The following is a 24,238-nucleotide window of genomic DNA, read 5'->3' as shown; positions in this document are numbered from 1 at the left end:
AATATTATTACTATTAGTTGATTATTCAGATTAATATAAACATGCAGAATGGGGGGAGTATACAAAATTTTGTACTACCCGCTCCAGCAACCCCCCCTTTGGTGATTATATCACCACACTAACAAAAACTTTGTATCCCTTTTTACGGAATTTCAAAGTGATTTCTTGTGTTATTCATATTTCAGTTTCCCCTGTTTCTTCTCTTTTTGCTGTTTTATACATACTCTCCTTGATTTCTTCCAATTCTATTTCTTCAAATTCTCTTTCTTGTTTCTCACCTCTTCTCCTTAAGTTTTCTCTTTTTAACTTTTTCTGATTTTTATCCTTTTTACGACAAATACATCCTAGTCTAATTATTAATACTAAGAAAATCACACATGTTAATGAGAATAATATCTTACCTAAAAATGTACTACCTAGTTTAACTACAAAATCTTTAATAGCTGATAGTTTCTTTCCAATCTTTCCCCAAACACCTTCAACCTCCAGTAGTGCAATTTCGTCATGCAATTCTGTAATATTCTTAATATAAATTTTCAAATCTCTACTTTCGTCAGGAATGTAAGTACAACAATGTTGAACTTTCAGCATTCCACAGACTCCACCCTCTTTTGCCAATAAAATATCAAGGGCGAGTCGATTTTGCATTACCATAGCACGCATGGCAACCAATAAGAATCCTCCAGCGGTGCTTGTTGACAAGCGATCCACTACTGTTGAAAGTCTTCTAATTTTGTTTGCATTCAGAGATATTCCCACTGCGGGTATCAGTGCTCCAAAAATGTCACCCACAATTTCAGTCCAAGATTCTCTTTTACTACGTGCTAAATAACTACCTAAACTATCTACACCATCTTCTCCTCTATCCATATGAAAAATCTTTGGAAAAACCAGGCCAACATAACATGTGCCATAACAATGGTCTGGCAAACGATAATATGCCCTGTTCCCACAAATGAAATACAGTCCTGGAAAAACTGGATCTTTTCCACCTTTAAATCCCCATCCTCCCATGATTCGGTATGTATCATGGCACTCACTATTCTCTACAAAATAATTATCATATGCTGTTTGATTCCTTCTAATACACAATTTCCCTTTCTGAGGCCAATCTAAAGCCATAGTTGGACTCGTTTCCCCTTTCAAGTGTTTCTCCATTTCTACATCCCAAACTGTTTTCTCCACTTTCCCTTCTGAAGCCTTTCTTTGCATTTTCAATCTCCTTTCTTCACCCATATCTAAAAATGTCTTTTCTTCTTTCTTTAAACTACAAGTCAAGTTATTTCTAAATATGTATTCTAATGTTAGTTCTTTGGTCTCTAAGAAAAATTCACCGAATACCTTTGCAGGATTTACCTTGTTTAGTTTGTTAATTGCCGGTACTTGTGAAAATATGGTATCTACATCTGAAAAATAATACTCTAATTTACCTGTTTGATAAAATAAACTAGCTATTACACTACATGTTATTCCATAAGTTACTGGAAGGTGATGATAAGTCACTCCTTCAGATACAGATGCAGGTAACTGCATACATACGTAGCAATCCCTTACGTTCATTGTTTTTACATATTCATACAACAACTTTGAAAACACATTGTTAGAAAAATCTGTTATAGACCTGTCTTTATGTAAATAATTTTTATCTATTCTAGTCGGAACTACCTTTTGAATCTTCCGTATATTAGTTATGTTATCACTATGTCCTTCTAAGGTATCTATAGTAACTTTAAATGAGATTAGTAGAGCAAGTATACTCCAAAGAAGCATTAATAATCCTGTACAACAACAACACATTTTACACCATCTCCTAAAGAATGTACATCTACCTTTGCTACTATCTATGTTTGCCATCTTCACTAAAAAGGACCGGGTCTTTTGACTTAGCCTCTTCTACTTCGCAACTAGTTTTCTAACCCAAGGCTCTAAGCACCTACGTGGTTCTACCAGTTTTTGTATTTTTCAGTATTTGATTGTCTTTCCATCAGTAGTTTTCTTGTCTCATTCAGTTTGGCATTTCGTCATCTTTCTCTTTTCCTTCGTTTTCGGTATACAGAATGTCCTGAACATCCGCTTCTTCTCCAATATCGTACAAGATAACTCTCAGGATTTCCGATTCTTCGTCTTCCTCAACCACTTCCGGTACAACCACCTCTGGATTTCCATGGCTATCCGCCTCTTTTTTTACTTCAGGCAGGGCCATATATGTCCATTCCGGTGATTTATACTTCTGGTTAGGTTTCCTTGTTCTTTTGCTTTCTTTAACTACAATTGTTTCTTCTTCTTTCGATTTCTCCTGACTTGTTACTTCATTCACCTGTTCAGCCCTTGGCGAATTTACTCGTGTCAATCGATATCTCAATCTTTTTATTTTATTCGGCCAAACGTCGTCCTTGGCAGCTCTTTTCAATTTACTCCCTTTGTCGTTCTTTTCAGTCCTCCAAGCTCTCTTTCTCAGAACTCGGCCTTCTGGTACTTCATCTTCGCTTTCTTCTGACTCTGTTTCAACTTGCTTTTTACTCTCAACAGCTTCTTTTTCCACCACTTCTTTTGTTTTCCCTACTTCTGTCCCCCCTCGAATCTGCGGCACGCAATCTTCCTGCTGACTACTTGTCCCTGCTTCTAACTGGATGTTGGAGTTCCCTACACCTCCTCGGGGATCTTCCGCAATAATCTTTCCCTCTCTCTCTGTATCTGGCACCTGTTCATCTGAGTGTGTTATTTCAGGTGGAATTTCTCTCAATCTTTCTTCTGGCACTTCCTTCTCATTAATCTCTTTTATCGTCTCTCCACTGTCTTTTTCTTTGTTCTTCCCTTGTTCTTTCCTGGAAGAGTGTGCTCTTTGTTCTGTCTCTGAGTCTGAACTGGTATCTGAAATCTGTAACCTTCTCCTCCGGGAATTTCCTCTGGGGACAAAAGTTAGACTCGGCTCTGTTTCCCCCCTTTCAGGGTTTTCTTTGTATTTTGGTTCTCCGTCATCCGACTCAGTACTGGATTCAGATTCATTAAAATACTCCTTTTCTTTGCTGTCGACTGGATTTGGAATTCTCAAAGTGTGACTTGCATGGCTCCAGTTCTTTAATCCAGCACACTTCACAGCTGTTGTTGTGGTCAAGATGACTTGTCTTGGTTTTCCCCACCTGGGAACCAAACAGTTTCTTCTTCTGTGGACTTTTATCCTTACCCAGTCCCCTGGGCTTAGATCATGGGCTGGCTTCTTTTCAAGTGTGGTGGCATCCGCTCCAACCTGATGAAACACAGAATGAACTGCGTCAGCCAGGCTTTTACAGTATTCCAACACCATGTCATCAGTTATAGTCATCAGCTTGTTGACTGGTATAAAAACGTGGTGCATGGCTTGTCCCATGATGATTTCATGTGGACTCAACCCTGTGGTTCTGTCTGGAATTGATCTAATAGTCATGAGTACTAGAGGCAAGACATCAGGCCATTTCATACCTGTGGCTAAACACATTTTCCCTATTCTGTTTTTGATAGTACCATTCATTTGTTCCACTACACCAGAAGCCTCTGGTCGATAGGCACAATGTAGTTTTTGTCGTACATTCAATGCTTCACAAATCAGTTTTATGATCTCATTATGGAAATGTCCTCCTCGGTCCGATTCAATTGTCACTGGGAATCCAAATCTAGGGATAAATTCCCTCAAAAGTAATTTTGCCACTGTCATCCCATCATTTCTTCTTGTTGGGAACGCCTCTACCCAACTGGAAAACAGACATACCATGACCAAAACATACCTCAATCTGTTACAGGGAGGCATCAATGAAATCCACTTGCATTCTGGTAAAAGGCCCTCCTTCTCGACCTATTGTTCCTAGACTCACTACTGTTTTTCTTCCTGGATTGTATTGCTGACAAATTAGACATCTCTGACAAAGACTTTCTGCTACAAGTCTGAATTTTGCATTATACCAAGTCTGCTTAAAGGACCTAATAATAGCGTCTCTCCCTATGTATCCCTGTCCATGATACATCCGTGCCATAGCAGACATCATGCTATCAGGCATGACTGGTCTTCCATCTCGATAGACCCACACATGATCTTTCTCTCTTGGTGCACAGCCTGCTTTTACCCACTGTTTTATTTCTTCCTCTCCTGCTTCTTCCTGCAATTGTCTTACTTCTTCCCATGTTCCCACAGTGTTAGTAAACATTGGGAAACAAGAAATCACCTCCTTTTCCTTAGCCCAATTGATTGAATTCTGATTTCGTGCATAGTATTGCGCCATGTCATTTGCGAATTTGTTACCAGTGGCCATATAATCACCACTGCGACTATGAGCAGCACATTTTACAACAGCTAATTGCCTAGGCAGCTGTATCGCCTCAAGCAACTTTCCAACCACTTCAGCATTTTTAATGGGAGTTCCACTCGAGGTTAGGAAACCTCTTTGCAGCCAAATTTGGCCGAAATCATGGACCACCCTGTAGCCATACTGGCTATCAGTTTTCACAGTCACTCTCACACTTTTCCCAATCTTGCATGCTCTTGTCAAGGCAACAAGTTCAGCTACTTGGGCTGATTTTACTACTTTCAAATAGGATGCTTCCATTACTGCTGCAACTGTACATACCGCATATGCTGCACTCAACACTCCATCATCTGTCCTCAAACAAGATCCATCGACAAACATAACATAATCACTTTCTGGTAAGGGTTCATCTTTTATGTCAGGTCGTGGTTTTGTGCAAAAATCAAGTACATCCAAACAGTCATGATCTGCTTCATCTCTTACTTCCACATTCTCTGCATCTGGCAACAGTGTTGAAGGATTCACATTCACACATCTCACAAGACTCACATTTGTTGCACCCAATATGACCTTTTCATACTTAGTCAGCCGACTGTGTGTCATATACTGAGTACGACTCCTTGTTAAAAGGATCGCCACATCATGAGGTACAAACACTTTCACAGGATAACCCATCACAATTCCCTCACTCTGTTCCAAACTTCGACATGTAGCAGCTACTGCTTTCAAACACCCAGGTAGGGCTACAGCTACTGGGTCCAGCATGGATGAAAAACATGCAATTGGTCTCCTCAGTTTTCCATGCTTTTGTACTAGAACAGAGAGTGCACATCCATTTCTCTCACTACAATACAACTCGAACTCCTTTTCATAATCAGGCATACCCAATGCAGGTGCTTCACACAATCCTTCTCTCAATCTTTTGAATGCCGTCAATTCCTCTTTGTTCAGATCAATTGGATCTCTCACATCTCTTCTTGTCAGTCGTACCAAAGGTTTTGCGATCAATGAAAAATTGCTAATCCACTGACGACAATATCCAACCATTCCCAGAAACATTCTCACTTCTCTTTGGGTCATTGGTGGACTCATTCTCTTTATGATCCTGATTCTGTCTATGGTTATTCTTCTCTGTCCTTTTTCAATGTTATGTCCTAAATATTGTACTTCCTTCTTACAAAACTGTAATTTCGATGGTGACACTTTTAGTTCTCCATCTGCCAAATGATTCAGCAAGGCTACTGTGTCTACCTCACAAGCTTCACGGGTTTTTGATGCCACAAGCAGGTCATCGATGTATTGAACCAATACAGAATTTTCAGGCATTTCTAGACTTTCTAAAGACTTCTTCAATAGCTGATTAAATATTGAGGGGCTTTCTGTATACCCCTGTGGAATATGGCACCACGCCAAAATACGCTCACCGAAACGAAATGCAAAAGTTTGCTGACTGTCATGATACAAAGGGATGGAAAAGAAAGCATGGCATAGATCAATCACTGTATACCATTCTGCGTCATGGGGAATCTGATATAAAATCACAGATGGATTCGGTACAATGGGACAGCATGGTACAACAATTTTTTTTTATCTTTCTCAGATCTTGCAATATCCTGAACTTCCCACTAGGCTTTTTCAGTCCCATTATTGGTGAATTACATGGGCTACTCATTATTTCTCTCAAAATTCCTTGTTTTATCATTTTCTCAATCACAGGAGTAACTCCTTCGATTATTTCAGGTGTCAATTTATATTGCGGAACAGTTGGGTAACTTACTCCTTCTTTTACAGTTATTTTTACTGGGTCTACATTTCTCATCAATCCTACGTCTTCTCCTGTGAAATCCCAAACTTCTGCTTTTACAGATTGTTGTAATTCTTTTGGTAATTCATCAGGGTTAAATACAGCATAGGTTCCAGTAACCTCTTTCTCCCTGTTAGCCATTGTCATTTTATACAGCACATCATCATCTGGTGTTTCAAAGGCTATTCCATCTGGAGTACAAAATATAGTGCAGTTCATTTTGCACAATAAATGTCTACCTAACAAGTTCACAGGACTGGTGTCGCACACGACAAATCGGTGCATTTCAGAGAATTTCCCTATGCTAACCTTCACTGGTTCTGTAAGGTACGTTTTAGTCTGTCTGTTGGATACACCAACTACTTGGATCGTTTCATCCGAGAGAGGAAGATTCTTGACATCAGCTGATCTAACAGTTGATCGAGTAGCACCAGTATCAACTAGGAAAGTAATATTTTCATTATTAACTTTTCCATCTACAAATGGGCCTGTCTGGTCTACTTCTAGAGTTGTGCCAAGCACGCACTATTCTTCCTCCCTTCGGCACCGTCAATAACCCTCTTCTGAATCGCTTTCATCGCGTTGCAGCCAATACTGCGAAGCAGCGCTAGCGCGTGGCGGCTTATTTACCTGTTCTTCGTTGTAGAATCCATTCTCTTTACTATACTTCTGGCAAGTTTTGTTCTGTGGAAAAGGTGGTTTTGGCACCTGATTCTGTTGTGTTACAACCTGTTGTTGTCGCTGCTGTTGACCACTCACCTCATTCTTCACCTGTGGATTCAAGGATGCATTTTCATTGTTAGTACTCGGAGGAAATTTACACTCGGATTTCCAATGCCCTATCCTACCGCAATTATGACACGGAATTTTTTTTTTAGCTTCCTCGATATTTCCTTTACCTTTCCCAGGATTACATTTTTGTCTTGACCCTGCTTGTTCTGCTACTTGAGCTTCCTGTCTCTCTGCTACCTTTACTTGTGCCCATATAGCCTTTTCTTTCAATTTTCACTGTTTTGCTTCAATTTCATCACTGAAATATTTAGCATGTCTCAGTACTTCGTCTATTTTCTTATTTTGCCAATCTATGTTATGCTGCTTTATCATCTCACTAATTTCTGGACGAAGACCATATACAAACCTATATACAAAATTACTCAAATCCTTTTCACTTAGATTTTCATCTCCACTAAATTGTTTAAAGGCCAAAATTAACCTCTCATAATAGGCATGTACTGACTCTTTGCTATCCTGATGTGTTCTGTCAATTTTTCCCCTTTCTGTCTCTTTAGGAGGTACTTTGCTTTTCAAAAATGCCATAACCTGTTCGTATTTCTTCATTACCTCGGGGTCTGGAGCCCCTGTTTTTGGATCCCTTGGGTATTCCTGTGTCGGCCAATCTATCATGATTTTGCACTCTGTCCATAGATCTGCTGGTACTATTATGTCAAATAAGCTATTTAGATCAATCCACAATACTTTGGATAATTTTACAAATCTGTCCACCTGTCTGTACCACTCGACGGGTTTTTCACGTAGTCAAGGGAAGTCATTCGTAAATGACAAAATATCCTGTCTAGTCCATGGAACATGTACATATCCTCCTCCTGGAATCTCTCTCATAGGGCATTCTGTCACAAAATTCTCCTTTTCTCTGACAGGGAAAGCTGAAAAAGTCTTATCCGAAACCTCATCTCGTTTTCGATACCATCTACTTTTCCATTTGTCCACATCTCCCCATTTTCTCAACAAAATAATTATCTCCTTAATCTGACCTATTCGTCCTGTGGTATTCATGTTTTCAATGTCTTTTTCAGTGAAATCTACCCGATATGGTTTCTGTAGTGCTTTTACCTTTTCAATATCAATACCCATTTCATTTGCCACTTCTTCTAATCTTTCATGGAGACTTTTTGCTCTCCATGTTGCGCTTTTACACAGAAATAACAACTCCTCATCTTGGTAAGTTTTTAACTTTTCCGTAGAGATAGTTCCTACTATTAATTCTTCTAGTACCATTCGTAGTTTGGCCACATCTATTGACTGACATTCTTTGTCTTTCTTCTGTAAGCTTCTCAACCATTCACTCAATTCCTCTGTAGATGGTCCTACTGGCTTCTCTACATTTCCTTGTCCAAAATCCTTTTGTGTTTCTGATATTGACTCCACTATTGTCAAACGCCTTTCTGCACAGTTTTGGCCTTCAAACGGGTTATTTGAAAAATTCGGTTCAATCATACTCATAGTCTGTCTCCATGGATTATCATTCTGACTCATTCTTGGTTGTTCAACCGGTTTATTACTTTTATAAGGGACTGTCAAACAGTGTTCGCTATCTTTCTGTTTATCAAAAATAGGCATGACTGGACCTATCGTTACTGGAACTGTTACCGTTTCCAGATTTTTAGTCAATTCTCTTATTTTCTCTGTTAATTCTAGAGTCGTTTTCGCTAGTTCTGCTGAATTTTCTTCGTTTATTTTACCTCCGGACTTCTACTCTACCTCTCTGATGGAATTGTTTCCTCCCAAATCTTGGAACTCTGGTTCCGATTTTATGATTCGTACTGTTTCTTTCATTGGGGCACTTGGGGTTAATATTTCTGGTTCTGGTCGATATGGAGGTGGATTTTTATAGAACATGTCATCAACAACATCATCCTCTGATTTATTCACTCCATACCCTCTTGATTCCACATTATGCCTCTTTTCTACACACTTTCTTCCTTCATTCTCTCCTGCAGTTCTTACGGGAAACAAACCCTCAGTCATACTCGCATTCCGCCACCTTCTCATTCGATCATCATGAGTCTCATGTCCATATGACCTACCAAACATGTATCTATACCCTCTACCATTTCTCTGTTTTTCTCGGTCATGCATCTCATCTTCCCACTCCGTTAATGCTTCGAATTGTGTCGGTCTAGGTCTTGGTTCTAAATTCATCATTTTCTCTCTCAAATTTCTCAAAACTGCCAAATTAAATGAACCATGTTCTGGAAAAGCCACCACTCCGTCCTTTTCGGTATACTTGACCCAATTATCTAACCAAATACAGGTGTGATATCCATATTTCGCAACCATAAAGGATGCAGGGGTTTTCGGTGGAGGAAGTAACTGTCCTTCCCTAGTTACAATCGGTTTGTCCTTTTTAAACCACTTTTTAATTCTACCAAACCAATACTTTTTCTCCTTTTCTGGTGGATCGTAATACATTTTCCTTTCTTTCCGTGTATCACTAGTCTCTCCTTACACTGTACCGCTATTCTGTCCTATCGTAGCGCGACTCACACTAACGCACCAATACGGAGCGTCTATGTTACTTTTGCAATTCTCCAATCCGGAGCGTTTACGTCACCCTGTACTTCTCCACTCCTAGCACGGCGCACACTAACGCACCAATCCGGAGCGTTTTACGTTTCTGACCGACTGTCCAATCCCAGCGCGGTCGTTCTGACGTCAGCAGCCGCTGCCACAGCTTCTGCTCCTGTCTACCCATCCTGTACAAAATCCACTCGGCAAGCTTTGTTTCAAAATTTACAATTCTGTTAGTAACAACATAAAAACACCACCATTGTCCGCTTCGCTAACCAAGGAATAGCAATAGACCTTTCTCACGAGAATTCCGTCTTTCCCGAGAGCAGCGCTTACCTCTGCCCTACTACGGAATCGTTACTTCCGTTGATAAAGTAGCACATCCCTCTACCTTACCCTTCTAACAAGCATCAGCTAACCGTTTCTCCAGAATTAAGACACATAGTTGGAGACCCAATGCTCCACAATTAACCCGAATGCCTTTACATTCACGCACTTTCACACTAGAAAAATGTAGTACATTCACACAGAATCCTGTCTTTCCCGAGAACAGCGAACAGTCTGTCCTACTACAGAATTGTGACATACGTTAACAAAGTAGCACTTCCCTCTACTTTATCCTTCTAGCAAGCTCAGAGAACACCTGTTACCTTTCCAGTGATAAGCGTTATCGGAATGCCATTTGGACTCCTGGTACCCAAGACCAAAATTTCACAGGTGACCTTCGCTATCATACACCCTTCTCTCACACAGAAAATGTCTCTAATGGCAACACACGACGATGTCACCGAATCGGACCCAGACAATGTGTCGTGCAACTTCAATCGTTACACGTTTCTCCCTGTGTACCTACAGGGCAACAACAATTCCGTCTTTCCCGAGAGCAGCGCTTACCTCTGCTCTACTACGGAACCATTAAAAACTTCCGACTTCCTACATCCCAGAAGCCGTGCAAACAACATAGAACTCGACGCGACTCAACATAGAGTGTTAGTACATAAACCAATATCAATAACCAATAATCAATAAGCAATTTACAAGCAATATTCACTAAACCAAAACAATAAAAACCATAACTCTGCTACCAGAAAAACTGTTGCAGCGTAGAACATCAAATTCCCCTTTCGTCACAGACCAAATACCGCAATAGCAAATTCACTCAAAACATTCATTGGTGGGGGCCCATAACACCAACACACATACTTCATTGATCTGCTTCCCTAGAGGAATAAGTTTCCAAACGCTGACATGAAAGGAATATCGTTACCTAAAACCCTAAATGCATTGAATACTTTATCAACTCCAACCTTGTAATATTCCCCTTATTGGGTGATGAATCATTTAGTTGTTTTGTAGATTAGTGATCTAATTCATTTATCTATATTCTACTCTTTATCCTAATTTTCTTCTTCAAATAATTGACACAACACATTTATCAATTAATCAAATATCGTTTATCTAATAAAATTGCAAATTGTTAGAAATCATCATCCAAAACACAGAACATCATATTTACCTAATCTGACTAATAGTCGTCCTCTAAGTCAGTCAAGTTGTGGTAAAACCTTAAAATTCATCAAAGTCAGGCCGCAATTCAGTCTCTCAAAGATTCAGGATAACAGCTGTCCAGCAGTGTCACCGTCCTCTCCGTCAGCATAACGTCAGGAAATCGAGTTCGTCAAAGAGGAGAGAGTTTTTTTAGTTCATTTTCCTACCTACTTTTATAATGAAATTAATGTCAAAATGTATCAAGATTGGGGTTTTAGACTGTTCCCATTGGTGGACATGGGGTCAAGCGGTAAAGTTCTCACATAGTCCGCAGGATTAAGTCATCGCACTTGCTGGTTCCGGTTTTAAAGAGAGTCTATTGTGTTATCCTTGGCGAAGCTCCCAGAGTGTCCTTGATAAGAACATCATCTCCTGGAGTCAGGACTAGGCCATTGTTGCTGGCAGTGACGCCTGCGCACTTCACCAAGAACCTCGTGTGTCAGCAGCAGTCACGTTATACGTCTCGTTCAGTGTAGGAGGGTAGGGTCTGCTATCCTATGGTCACCCCAAATTTTTGCTTTTTGCTTCACTGGTTTTTGACATATTGAGGCTGTGGGCATGCTAATCAGACCCCCAGCCTGCTGTTTTCTCTAACTAAATTGACACTAGGCACCCTAGGTGCATAACCAATTGGAAGTGGATCACCCTGTGAGCCCCTGTACCAGTGTACACTAGGTACCCAGGGCATTGGTGTATCTAAGGCCTGCCAGGGGCTGAAGCATGTATTATGCCACCCCAGGCTTGGCCTAAAAAATTTGACACAACTGGCTGATCACTCAGCTGGGGTAAGTTGGTGTAACCACCTCTTACTTAGGTGTAGTATACCTATACCTAACCTTAAATGGGACACATGTTAACCTATAAGTCACTCCTATGGCAGGCCTTAATAATCCTGGAGGCAGAGTGCTTGGTTCCATGTGAGATGGTGCTCTGGCATGAGCTGAGCCTGTCTGCAGTGGTCGGAACAACTTCCTTCTACCGTTTCCAGATATCGTCATACCATATACTCTTAAGTGCATTATGAACCTCGCGGTTAAATGCTATCTTTGGTTTGGCTTTATCAAAACATGTCGAGTAAGGTGTCATACGAATTGGAATACTAACCCCTCGCCAATTCTGGCGACGGGGTTAGCATTCCACCCTTCTAGAGGGACACGACATGTACAGTACCTGAAACCCGGGTAAAATCAGACATAGCCTCAGCTCCACAAAATGGATGCTGCCACCACAGACACAAGTCTGCCCTCCTGCTGCTGGGAGTCCTTCCAGCTTGGGAGACGTGGACAAAGGGTTTCCTGCCAGGGGAGGTGCGAGCACCACCCCAGACAGGATTTTGTGTATTGGTCAGGTAGGGCTTGAAAGAAACCAGACATGCCTGAGGCTCACAAGGAGCCTCGGTGCATATGCCAGTTCAATCCGGTCCTGGGGCACACCAGCCCCGGACCTGGGGCGAGCTGGATTAAGGATTGGGGGTGTAACCACCCCCCTTCCTGGTCCCACCCTTAGGGAGGGACCTAGCAGGTAGTCCGGCCCCTAGAATCCGCTTAAAGGTAGGAGCTGTGTCCAAAGACTTTAGACATCCTGGAATCAACTTAACAACAAGAAGAAGACGGGAACTTCGACGATCTGCTGCACAGAGGACTGAAGGAAATCTCCCCTATGGTCAGGGAGTGACCATCTTGCTAACGCAAGCACCAACCAGCTATTGAACGTCTGCTTTGCCGCCGCCTCCTGCCGGAGCCCGAGCCCAGAGCCCGACAAGACCTGGACCTCCAGACCTCTCACAGCCCGATCCACAGTCCCTGCAAAGAAGGAACCCGTGGAGGCACCGAGACACGTGGAGCCAGCCATCTTGGAAGACCGACGACAAGCTGCAAGCGCAACGACAGAGGCTCCCTCCAAGTTGTGCTTTGGGTCCTGAGAAGCCCAACCATCGAGCAGCATCTGCACCAAAGGTGAGCCCTCCAGCATCTCCATGATCTGCGTGGGGCCCCTCTGCACTTTGCATCTCGACGTGCCTGCCCGGTCCCTGGCCCGTTGGCTAGTGGCCATTTTGGCGACGAACTTTGAAATCAACAATGCTGGTCTGGTTGCTCCAGACTGGCCCTAGCTGCTCTCCAAAAGAGCAGCCCCTCTGACCTTGCTGGTCAGATCAATCAGCTTTCCTCTCTTTCCACGACTCCTGCCTTTGCCAAGGCTTGTTTGCTTCTTTCGAGTCGCCGACACCGCCGACAGCGAGAGCCTGTGTGGGACAGCTCGTGACTTTACTCCTGGACGTCGTCGACCTTCAGGGACCACGTGGCTGCGGAGACAAGCTACACCTAACCACCTGGTTGCACCCGACATCGCCTGGTACCTACCTGGTGCCACACCGGTCACTGGCTAGTGACTGTGAACACTGTCCCCTCTGCTTTCAGGTCTTCTACAACTCCGATCCACCCTTGGATCCAACGCAGCTCTTCTGGACCGACCGCCTGCAGCATCTTTGTCATCAGGCTCCATTGAATCGATAGAAGAAACCCGACGCACTTCGAGACCTATGCACCCGCTTCCTGTGGGTGAGGTAAAACTGGCACTCCGGTGCCCAAGTGTAGAGAATCATCTCTAGTGTCTGTGTTTCGAATCTTGAGATCGTAGTCCACCCAGAAGACCCTTTCTGCAGTAACTTTTTAACTTTTACGCACCCATTGAAAACCTATGGGAGCCCGCGTGTAACTTTCCTCACTGCACACGCGACCCGTGGACCTCCTGGTCACTAACTGAAGTTAGCTCCTTGTAGGCCCAGCGATTCTAGAGGCCCTAGGCCTTTTCACTTTCCTGTTCGTGGTACTTATACCACTATTTTAGTATATGGTTTGAGTGGCCACCAGGGCCCATCCATATAAAGTGCAACTTCTGTATATTATAACGTTGTCTTGTTTAACGATTTGTGCTCCTGTGCTCATAAAGAGTCTAGGGGTTACTTTGAGAAATAAATCCATATATATTTTCAATATATATCTGTGTGGTGTCCTTTCATTGGTATAAAGGGGGGTTGCATTTGGTAAAACAGCCTGCTTAACACGCTTTAACGAGTTTAGCCTCAAAGACTGCTTAGCCTACGCTACCACTAGGGCAGCTAGTCCGAAAAGGTTGACTTACAACCACACCATAAGGGTTGCTTGGCATGGTACAAGGTGGTCACTTTAACTAGTGAACATCATATACCAGGCCAACTTCTCACATTGGTGAGCAGCGGTTGGATTTGAGCTTGCTGTGCTTTACTATTGTAATCTCTTGGTTACCAATTGAAAGATCACATAGGTACCTGTAGGTACATATAAAACAAGATAGATATACTTAAGTATGAACTTAGTTGTTGTAGAGCAAAGGGAGTAGCACACCCTGACTACAACTACTAGATAGGTTTAGTAGGTAAACCCAAGTGTAGGTAGATTGCAACACATCCACCCACACTTAAGAGCAATGGAGGGGGCAGAGGGGTCCAAGGTACCTATCTCTGTCGAGAGTGACCCCCAGAGGGCACCAACTCTCTTTGCTACCCTAAATGAAAATGAGCTCAGGCAGTTGGCAAATATCAGGGGCCTTAAACAGCCCAAGAACCCTACTTCTGCTGAACTCAGAGAGCTTTTACAAGCTGATGAAGATCAGAAAACTCTCAAGAAAGCCTCCCAGTTAGGACCCTTAGGGACTGGAACAGGAGGCCCCCCTTCTGAAGATGCAACTGAGGTACCCCTTTCCAATAATCACCCCTTAGATGAGATTCATACTACAGAGGATGAAAGTGATAGGGATACAGATGTTAGTGGGGATGAAGGGAGAACTAGCCCAGTGCCAAGTGTTATACGTGGCCCAGCTAACCTAAGGCTATTGGGGACTGACAATGGGATCATCCCATTGGATCTCCCCAGTGGACTTAACCAGGGGCTTGGGAGGCAAAGGAATCACTCAGGTGAATCTAATGCTTCTCATGCCTCTAGAGGCTCTCAAGGTCACTCCAGAAGGAGGATGACCACCCCTCAGAGGAGGGAGCATGAGGCCAGAATGCAGGAAGCTCAGCTGAGAATCAGGAGACAGGAGCTAGAAGTAGCTCTGATGGAAGAGAAACTGAGTAAGGCTAGGCAACCTAAAGAGAGTGGGTCTATACCCACTGGTGGCAGCATTGTCCCTAAGGACAAAGATAGGGTCTTTGACAATAGGAACCTGTCCAAGGTTGTGCCCCCCTACAAAAGTGGGGATGACATCCACAAATGGATGACTGCTCTTGAGAGAGCCTGCAAAGTGCAGCAGGTTCCTGAAGACCAGTGGGCAGCAATCTTATGGCTCTCCTTTGAAGGAAGAGGCAGAGATAGACTCCTCACTGTTAGGGAGGAGGATGTCAGAAATTACAGAGCCCTGAAGAGTGTCCTAGTTGATGGGTTAGGCTTAACCACTGAACAGTACAGGTTAATGTTCAGAGACACCCAGAAGACACAGACTCAGGACTGGTCTGAATACATTGAATGTGCCACTAAGGCTTTGGAGGGTTGGTTGCTGGGAAGTAAGGTATCTGATTATACAGGATTGTACAATTTGATGATGAGAGAACAGATTTTAAATAACTGTCAGAACCAGCAACTGCATCAACACTTGGTTGACTCAGATCTGACCTCTCCCCAAGAATTGGGAAAGAATGCAGACAAATGGGTCAGAACCAGGGTTAAGCAAAAGAACCAGAACCAGGGCCAAGGGGGTGATCAGAAGAAAACAGACCAAAAGGGTGGAGATCAGAAATCCAAAGACCAGAAGTCTTCAACAGGGCCCCAAACTAGTACTAACGAGGGTGGGTCCCAGCCTAAAGGGAAGAAGAAAGAAGGTCCAAAGAAACCCTGGTGCAAATCTTGCAAGAATACAACTCACTGGACTAGTGATTGTAAGAAGGGTGGAGCCCCCAACACTGTTGCCCCTAAGGCACCTGCTCCCAGTACTACTGTTAGCAGTGTTGGTCCCCAGACAAAGGGTGTAGTGGGAATCACTATGGGAACTGAAGGAGATTCTGACTTAGACAGAACCCTGACACAGGCAGTCTTGATCTGTGATGGGGACATGGATTTGTCCCTGACTGTGAGCCCCAGTAATCTGGGCAAGTACAGACAGACTCCTTTAATTAATGAAAAAGTGGCTCAAGCCTACAGGGACACATGTGCCAGTGTCACCATGGTGACACCAGGCTTTGTGGACCCTGGACAGTACATACCAGGTGAGAATTACCTGGTGACCAATGCCAGCAATGCCACTACTTCACATAGTGTGGCAGTTGTTAACTTCTCATGGGGAGGGGTAACTGGCCTCAAAAGGGTTGTGGTTAGTGCAGACCTCCCAGTAGAATGTTTGATGGGCAATGACCTAGAGAGTTCTCTATGGTCAGAAGTGGAGTACAGGACACATGCAGAGATGTTAGGTATATCACCACATGTCCTTGCTGTGACCAGGTCACAGGCAAAAAGTGCCTTACTGAACCACAGGTCTTGGATCCTGGAACAATGGACCAAGCACCTACCAAGAGGAAGAACAGGAGGGTTAAGGCTGTGCCTTCCCCCCTGCCTACAAGTGATGATCAGCCTTCCCAGGAAGATGATCTAGAGGACCCTGAAGGAACTGTCCCTGAAGAGCTTGAACCTGATCAGGTTGAGTTTCTGGGGACAGGGGGACCTTCCAGGGCTGACTTGGGGCAGGCTCAGTTATCCTGTCCATCTCTTGAGCCCCTCAGACAGCTGGCTGCTGCTGAGGCTGCTGGGAATGCTCAAGGTACCCATAAAGTGTATTGTGATGATGGGCTCCTTTATTCAGAGGCTAGAGACCCAAAACCTGGTGCAACCAGGAGGTTGGTTATACCTCTGCAATTTAGGGGCTTCCTTCTTACCTTGGCCCATGATATTCCTCTAGCAGGACACTTAGGCCAGAACAAGACCTGTGAGAGACTTGTCCCTCACTTTCACTGGCCTCACATGAATGAAGATACCAAGGAGTCTTGTCGCTCCTGTGTGACCTGCCAAGCCAGTGGCAAATCAGGTGGCACAACAAAGGCCCCCCTAATACCACTACCTGTGGTGGGGGTCCCCTTTGAAAGAGTGGGAATAGATATAGTGGGTCCCATGGATCCTCCCACTGCATCTGGGCACAGATTTATACTGGTGGTAGTGGATCATGCCACCAGGTATCCAGAGGCAATTCCCCTTAGGACCACTACAGCTCCTGTTGTGGCCAGGGCCCTGCTAGGAGTATTCTCCAGAGTGGGGTTTCCTAAGGAGGTGGTTTCTGACAGAGGTACCAACTTCATGTCAGGATACTTGACAGCTATGTGGAAGGAATGTGGTGTCAACTACAAGTTCACCACTCCTTATCACCCACAATGCAATGGGCTTGTTGAGAGATTCAACAAGACCCTAAAGGGTATGATCAAAGGATTACCTGAAAAGCTCAGGCGAAGATGGGACATCCTTCTACCCTGCCTTCTGTTTGCTTACAGAGAGGTCCCACAAAAAGGAGTTGGCTACAGCCCCTTTGAATTGTTGTTTGGGCACCCTGTAAGAGGCCCACTGTGTTTAGTAAAGGAAGGATGGGAGTTACCTCTCAAAAAGCCTAAACAAGACATAGTGGACTATGTACTTGGTCTCCACTCCAGGATGGCTGAGTATATGGAGAAGGCATCCAAAAACCTTGAGGCAAGCCAGGCCTTACAGAAAGCTTGGCATGACCAAAAGGCTGTCTTGGTTGAGTTTCAGCCAGGGCAGAAGGTATGGGTGTTGGAGCCAGTGGCCCCAGCAGCACTCCAAGACAAATGGTCTGGACCCCATACAATCCTGGAAAAGAAGGGAGAGGTTACCTACTTGGTGGACCTAGGAACTCCCAGGAGTCCCCACAGGGTACTCCATGTTAACAGGTTAAAAGCATATGTTGACAGGGCAGACATGGGCTTGCTCATGGCTACAGATGAGGGACAGGAGGAAGAGAGTGACCCTCTCCCAGACCTGTTGTCTCAGAACCCTGAAGATGGCTCAGTTGAAGGAGTGACCCTTGGAGGCAACCTCACTGATCATCAGCAGATTGAATGTAGACAGGTTCTACAATCATTTCAACACATGTTTTCCTTGATACCTAGCCAAACTGACTGGTGTACCCATGTGGTGGACACTGGTGACAGTCTGCCTGTAAAGAACAAACTTTACAGACAACCTGACCACGTCAGGGACTGTATAAAGGCTGAGGTACACAAAATGCTGGAATTGGGTGTCATTGAACCCTCAGAGAGCCCCTGGGCTAGCCCAGTGGTTCTGGTCCCCAAACCTCACACCAAAGATGGCAAGAGAGAGATGAGGTTCTGTGTGGATTACAGAGGACTCAATGCTGTCACTAGGACAGATGCACATCCTATTCCAAGGGCAGATGAGCTCATAGACAAACTAGCTTCTGCTAAGTTTTTGAGCACATTTGACTTGACAGCTGGCTATTGGCAAATCAGGTTAGCTGAGGAGTCTAAGGCCAAAACAGCATTCTCAACCCCAGGTGGGCATTATCAATTTTTGGTGATGCCCTTTGGTCTGAAGAATGCACCTGCCACCTTGCAAAGGTTGGTGAATCAAGTCCTTACTGGGTTGGATGACTTTTGTGCAGCATATCTTGATGACATTGCTGTCTTTAGCTCCACCTGGGAGGATCACCTGATCCACCTGAAGAAGGCTCTTGAGGCTCTGCAAAGGGCAGGCCTCACTATCAAGGCTACTAAGTGCCAGATAGGGCAGAGTAAGGTTGTGTATTTGGGCCACCTTGTAGGTGGGGGCCAAGTTCAACCACTGGAGAGTAAGATACAATCCATCAAGGACTGGTCTCCTCCAACCACCCAGACTCAAGTTCGAGCTTTCTTGGGCTTGACTGGGTACTACAGGAAGTTTGTTAAGAACTATGGGTCCATTGTGACTCCTCTTAATGATCTGACATCCAAGAAGATGCCCAAAAAGGTTCAGTGGACAGTAAGCTGTCAAAATGCATTTGATGACCTGAAGGAGGCCATGTGCTCTGCACCTATCCTGAAAAGTCCTGACTACTCCAAAGAGTTTATTGTCCAAACAGATGCTTCTGAGTTGGGTGTGGGAGCTGTGCTGTCACAACTTAATGTAGATGGTCAAGACCAACCCATTGCTTTTATTAGCAGAAGGTTGACCCCCAGAGAGAAGAATTGGTCAGCTATTGAGAGGGAGGCCTTTGCTGTGGTGTGGGCCCTGAAGAAGCTGAGGCCATACTTGTTTGGCACTCACTTCAAGATTCAGACCGACCATAAGCCCCTCTTGTGGCTAAATCAGATGAAGGGTGAAAACCCCAAACTGCTTAGGTGGTCCATTTCCCTACAGGGGATGGACTTTACAGTGGAGCACCGGCCAGGTACAGACCATGGGAATGCAGATGGTCTCTCCAGGTACTTCCACTTAGGACATGAAGACGAGACTGGTCAAGGCTAGTTTAATGTCCCTGCGTTTGGGGGCGGGTTGTGTAGGAGAGTAGGGTCTGCTATCCTATGGCCACCCCAAATTTTTGCTTTTTGCTTCACTGGTTTTTGACATATTGAGGCTGTGGGCCTGCTAATCCGACCCCCAGCCTACTGTTCTCTCTAACTAAATTGACACTATGCACCCTAGGTGCATAACCAATTGGAAGTGGATCACCCTGTGAGCCCCTGTACCAGTGTACACTAGGTACCCAGGGCATTGGTGTATCTAAGGCCTGCCAGGGGCTGAAGCATGTATTATGCCACCCCAGGCTTGGCCTAACAAATTTGACACAACTGGCTGATCACTCAGCTGGGGTAAGTTGGTGTAACCACCTCTTACTTAGGTGTAGTATACCTATACCTAACCTTAAATGGGACACATGTTAACCTATAAGTCACTCCTATGGCAGGCCTTAATAATCCTGGAGGCAGAGTGCTTGGTTCCATGTGAGATGGTGCTCTGGCATGAGCTGAGCCTGTCTGCAGTGGTCGGAACAACTTCCTTCTACCGTTTCCAGATATCGTCATACCATATACTCTTAAGTGCATTATGAACCTCGCGGTTAAATGCTATCTTTGGTTTGGCTTTATCAAAACATGTTGAGTAAGGTGTCATACGAATTGGAATACTAACCCCTCGCAATTCTGGCGACGGGGTTAGCATTCCACCCTTCTAGAGGGACACGACATGTACAGTACCTGAAACCCGGGTAAAATCAGACATAGCCTCAGCTCCACAAAATGGATGCTGCCACCACAGACACAAGTCTGCCCTCCTGCTGCTGGGAGTCCTTCCAGCTTGGGAGACGTGGACAAAGGGTTTCCTGCCAGGGGAGGTGCGAGCACCACCCCAGACAGGATTTTGTGTATTGGTCAGGTAGGGCTTGAAAGAAACCAGACATGCCTGAGGCTCACAAGGAGCCTCGGTGCATATGCCAGTTCAATCCGGTCCTGGGGCACACCAGCCCCGGACCTGGGGCGAGCTGGACAAAGGATTGGGGTGTAACCACCCCCCTTCCTGGTCCCACCCTTAGGGAGGGACCTAGCAGGTAGTCCGGCCCCTAGAATCCGCTTAAAGGTAGGAGCTGTGTCCAAAGACTTTAGACATCCTGGAATCAACTTAACAACAAGAAGAAGACGGGAACTTCGACGCTCTGCTGCACAGAGGACTGAAGGAAATCTCCCCTATGGTCAGGGAGTGACCATCTTGCTAACGCAAGCACCAACCAGCTATTGAATGTCTGCTTTGCCGCCGCCTCCTGCCGGAGCCCGAGCCCAGAGCCTGACAAGACCTGGACCTCCAGACCTCTCACAGCCCGATCCACAGTCCCTGCAAAGAAGGAACCCGTGGAGGCACCGAGACACGTGGAGCCAGCCATCTTGGAAGACCGACGACAAGCTGCAAGCGCAACGACAGAGGCTCCCTCCAAGTTGTGCTTTGGGTCCTGAGAAGACCAACCATCGAGCAGCATCTGCACCAAAGGTGAGCCCTCCAGCATCTCCACGATCTGCGTGGGGCCCCTCTGCACTTTGCATCTCGACGCGCCTGCCCGGTCCCTGGCCCGTTGGCTAGTGGCCATTTTGGCGACGAACTTTGAAATCAACGACACTGGTCTGGTTGCTCCAGACTGGCCCTAGCTGCTCTCCAAAAGAGCAGCCCCTCTGACCTTGCTGGTAAGATCAATCAGCTTTCCTCTCTTTCCACGACTCCTGCCTTTGCCAAGGCTTGTTTGCTTCTTTCGAGTCCCCGACAGCGAGAGCCTGTGTGGGACAGCTCGTGACTCGACTCCTGGACGTCGTCGACCTTCAGGGACCACGTGGCTGCGGAGACAAGCTACACCTAACCACCTTGTTGCACCCGACATCGCCTGGTACCTACCTGGTGCCACACCGGTCACTGGCTAGTGACTGTGAACACTGTCCCCTCTGCTTTCAGGTCTTCTACAACTCTGATCCACCCTTGGATCCAGCGCAGCTCTTCTGGACCGACCGCCTGCAGCATCTTTGTCATCAGGCTCCATTGAATCGATAGAAGAAACCCGACGCACTTCGAGACCTATGCACCCGCTTCCTGTGGGTGAGGTAAAGCTGGCACTCCGGTGCCCAAGTGTAGAGAATCATCTCTAGTGTCTGTGTTTCGAATCTTGAGATCGTAGTCCACCCAGAAGACCCTTTCTGCAGTAACTTTTTAACTTTTACGCACCCATTGAAAACCTATGGGAGCCCGCGTGTAACTTTCCTCACTGCACACGCGACCTGTGGACCTCCTGGTCACTAACTGAAGTTAGCTCTTTGTAGGCCCAGCGATTCTAGAGGCCCTAGGCCTTTTCACTTTCCTGTTCGTGGTACTTATACCACTATTTTAGTATATGGTTTGAGTGGCCACCAGGGCCCATCCATATAAAGTGCAACTTCTGTATATTATAACGTTGTCTTGTTTAACGATTTGTGCTCCTGTGCTCATAAAGAGTCTAGGGGTTACTTTGAGAAATAAATCCATATATATTTTCAATATATATCTGTGTGGTGTCCTTTCATTGGTATAAAGGGGGGTTGCATTTGGTAAAACAGCCTGCTTAACACGCTTTAACGAGTTTAGCCTCAAAGACTGCTTAGCCTACGCTACCACTAGGGCAGCTAGTCCGAAAAGGTTGACTTACAACCACACCATAAGGGTTGCTTGGCATGGTACAAGGTGGTCACTTTAACTAGTGAACATCATATACCAGGCCAACTTCTCACATTCAGCCATCTTGAAATAGGCCGAAATGGTCATCTTAAGCAAAACAAACACAAAAACGTAATTAAAACATAGAAATGGCTAATAAAATGTTAAACCCTCACTAATTCCCTTATGTGTAAGTAATTATCTAGCAGAATAGCAACATTCAAAGCGTTTATACTCACTCAATGATGCGCAACTTACAATTACATCACAAAGCAACATATATCATGCAATATTCTAATTGTCTATTATTAGTATGCATACATATGTTAGTATACAATTAGTTTAGCCATGCAAAGTGCAATTCCCACGTGTAATTCTTTTGTTAATATAATTGGTAAGTCTCCACTTCAAACAAATTAATATTATTACTATTAGTTGATTATTCAGATTAATATAAACATGCAGAATGGGGGGGGGGGTATACAAAATGTTGTACTACCCGCTCCAGCACTCTACCCCAGTATCCATTGACAAACTTCTTCTTTTCCTCTGGCACTTGGGTCATCATGTTGAGTTCCGTCCAGTGCTCTCTTGTCTAGTGCTGGTGGAGAGGATTTTCTGCTGCCAATGCCAATAAATCCCAACATGTTGCGATGCCTTCCATTCTATGTACGTTTCATGCAAAAATAGCAAGCTGCATAGCCAGAAAATAAAAACTGTAGACATTTTAACTGACCAGAGTTCTCTCTAGAAAAGGGGCAGTTGGAGCCTTATGCTAAAAAACATTACATTAATATAGTAGATATTGGTTTTCCGTCAATACAAGTCTATGGAACTTAATTATGTGACAGAAACTTGTTATAACTTATCTAATGAGCAGGTGGCATGATCTTCTCCTGCAGGAAGCATGAGACGTCCTTGAGGAGAAGATATCATTCATAAATACTAAGTTCATAACTCTCCTAAAAACCCGCTTCCAGTTGCCAATATTGAAAACAAGGTTAAGCTTTCCAGAAATCTGCAAATGCACTACGGTGAATTAGAGGACTTCTGGGCTTCTAGAGTCATGGGTCACTCTGTTTTAAAAACACATAATCGTCAAGGACACAGGAGCGGTCTTAGTTTTATGCCCCTGTTTAAAACCTAAATCACAAAACATGGGGAACCCAATAAACCCTTGACGTCTTGGGGAGTTTAGTATGAGCAGGTAAGTACGCCTACAAGGGATTTATTCAGAAATATTTCAGCAATGATTGATCAATTCGATTTAGGTAAATTCTGTTCAAGTAATTCACATCTGAATTATTCATACAACAATTCAAATAACTTATCCATGAATTAATCATAAACAGGAAAAAAGAAGAATTAGAAGAAACACTGGTTTATATGGTCAAAAAAACGATTCAGTATGAATTCAAGATAGTTCATTTATACACGGTACATACAAAAACAACACAATGTAGCCAAAAGTGATGATTAGATGAGGTTGAATATCCTTCGTAGTTACAATTGTGGACACCTTTTCACAAAAATGTCTTTAAGGCAATTTGAAGAGTTTTCATAAAGCTAACATTGCCTTCAGTACATTGAAGTAAGGAATAGGTGTGATAGTCGCCATTTCGGTCTAATTATGGCTGTGTCCGTTATACCATCCTCAGTACGTCGAGTATGTTGATTAAAAAAGACCCTTCTCATTAAGTAGGGATTCTATTAAATATTTCAGAACCGCAAATATTTTGGAAGACAAAGTTCATTGATTTCAGCGATCTGTTATTGTAGATGTTCAAAACAAGGACCCAGTTGTTTGCGGTCGCTTAAAGTGAAGTCCCAAAAAAGACGGATCTGTTTCTCAATGTGTCGAAGTTCGAGAAGCTCACTCTCGCATTGCTGTCGGCGATTGTTTAAAACCTGGCTACAGGGAGCACAGGAGGCTGCATTGGGCCATGAGATGATGTATTCATAAATTGTATTCCCTAATGGCCACAAGTTGGAGACCATGTGACAACCACAGAGAACCTGGTATTTGGCATTACTTTTAGTGCACAAACAAAAAACTCTCCACTAAGATGGCCCATATGTATAAAATTCTGAAATTGCGATTTCCAATT

Source organism: Triturus cristatus, chromosome 1_1 (assembly GCF_964204655.1).
Source record: "Triturus cristatus chromosome 1_1, aTriCri1.1, whole genome shotgun sequence".
NCBI lineage: Eukaryota > Metazoa > Chordata > Amphibia > Caudata > Salamandridae > Triturus > Triturus cristatus.
This window is presented reverse-complemented; position numbering follows the sequence as displayed.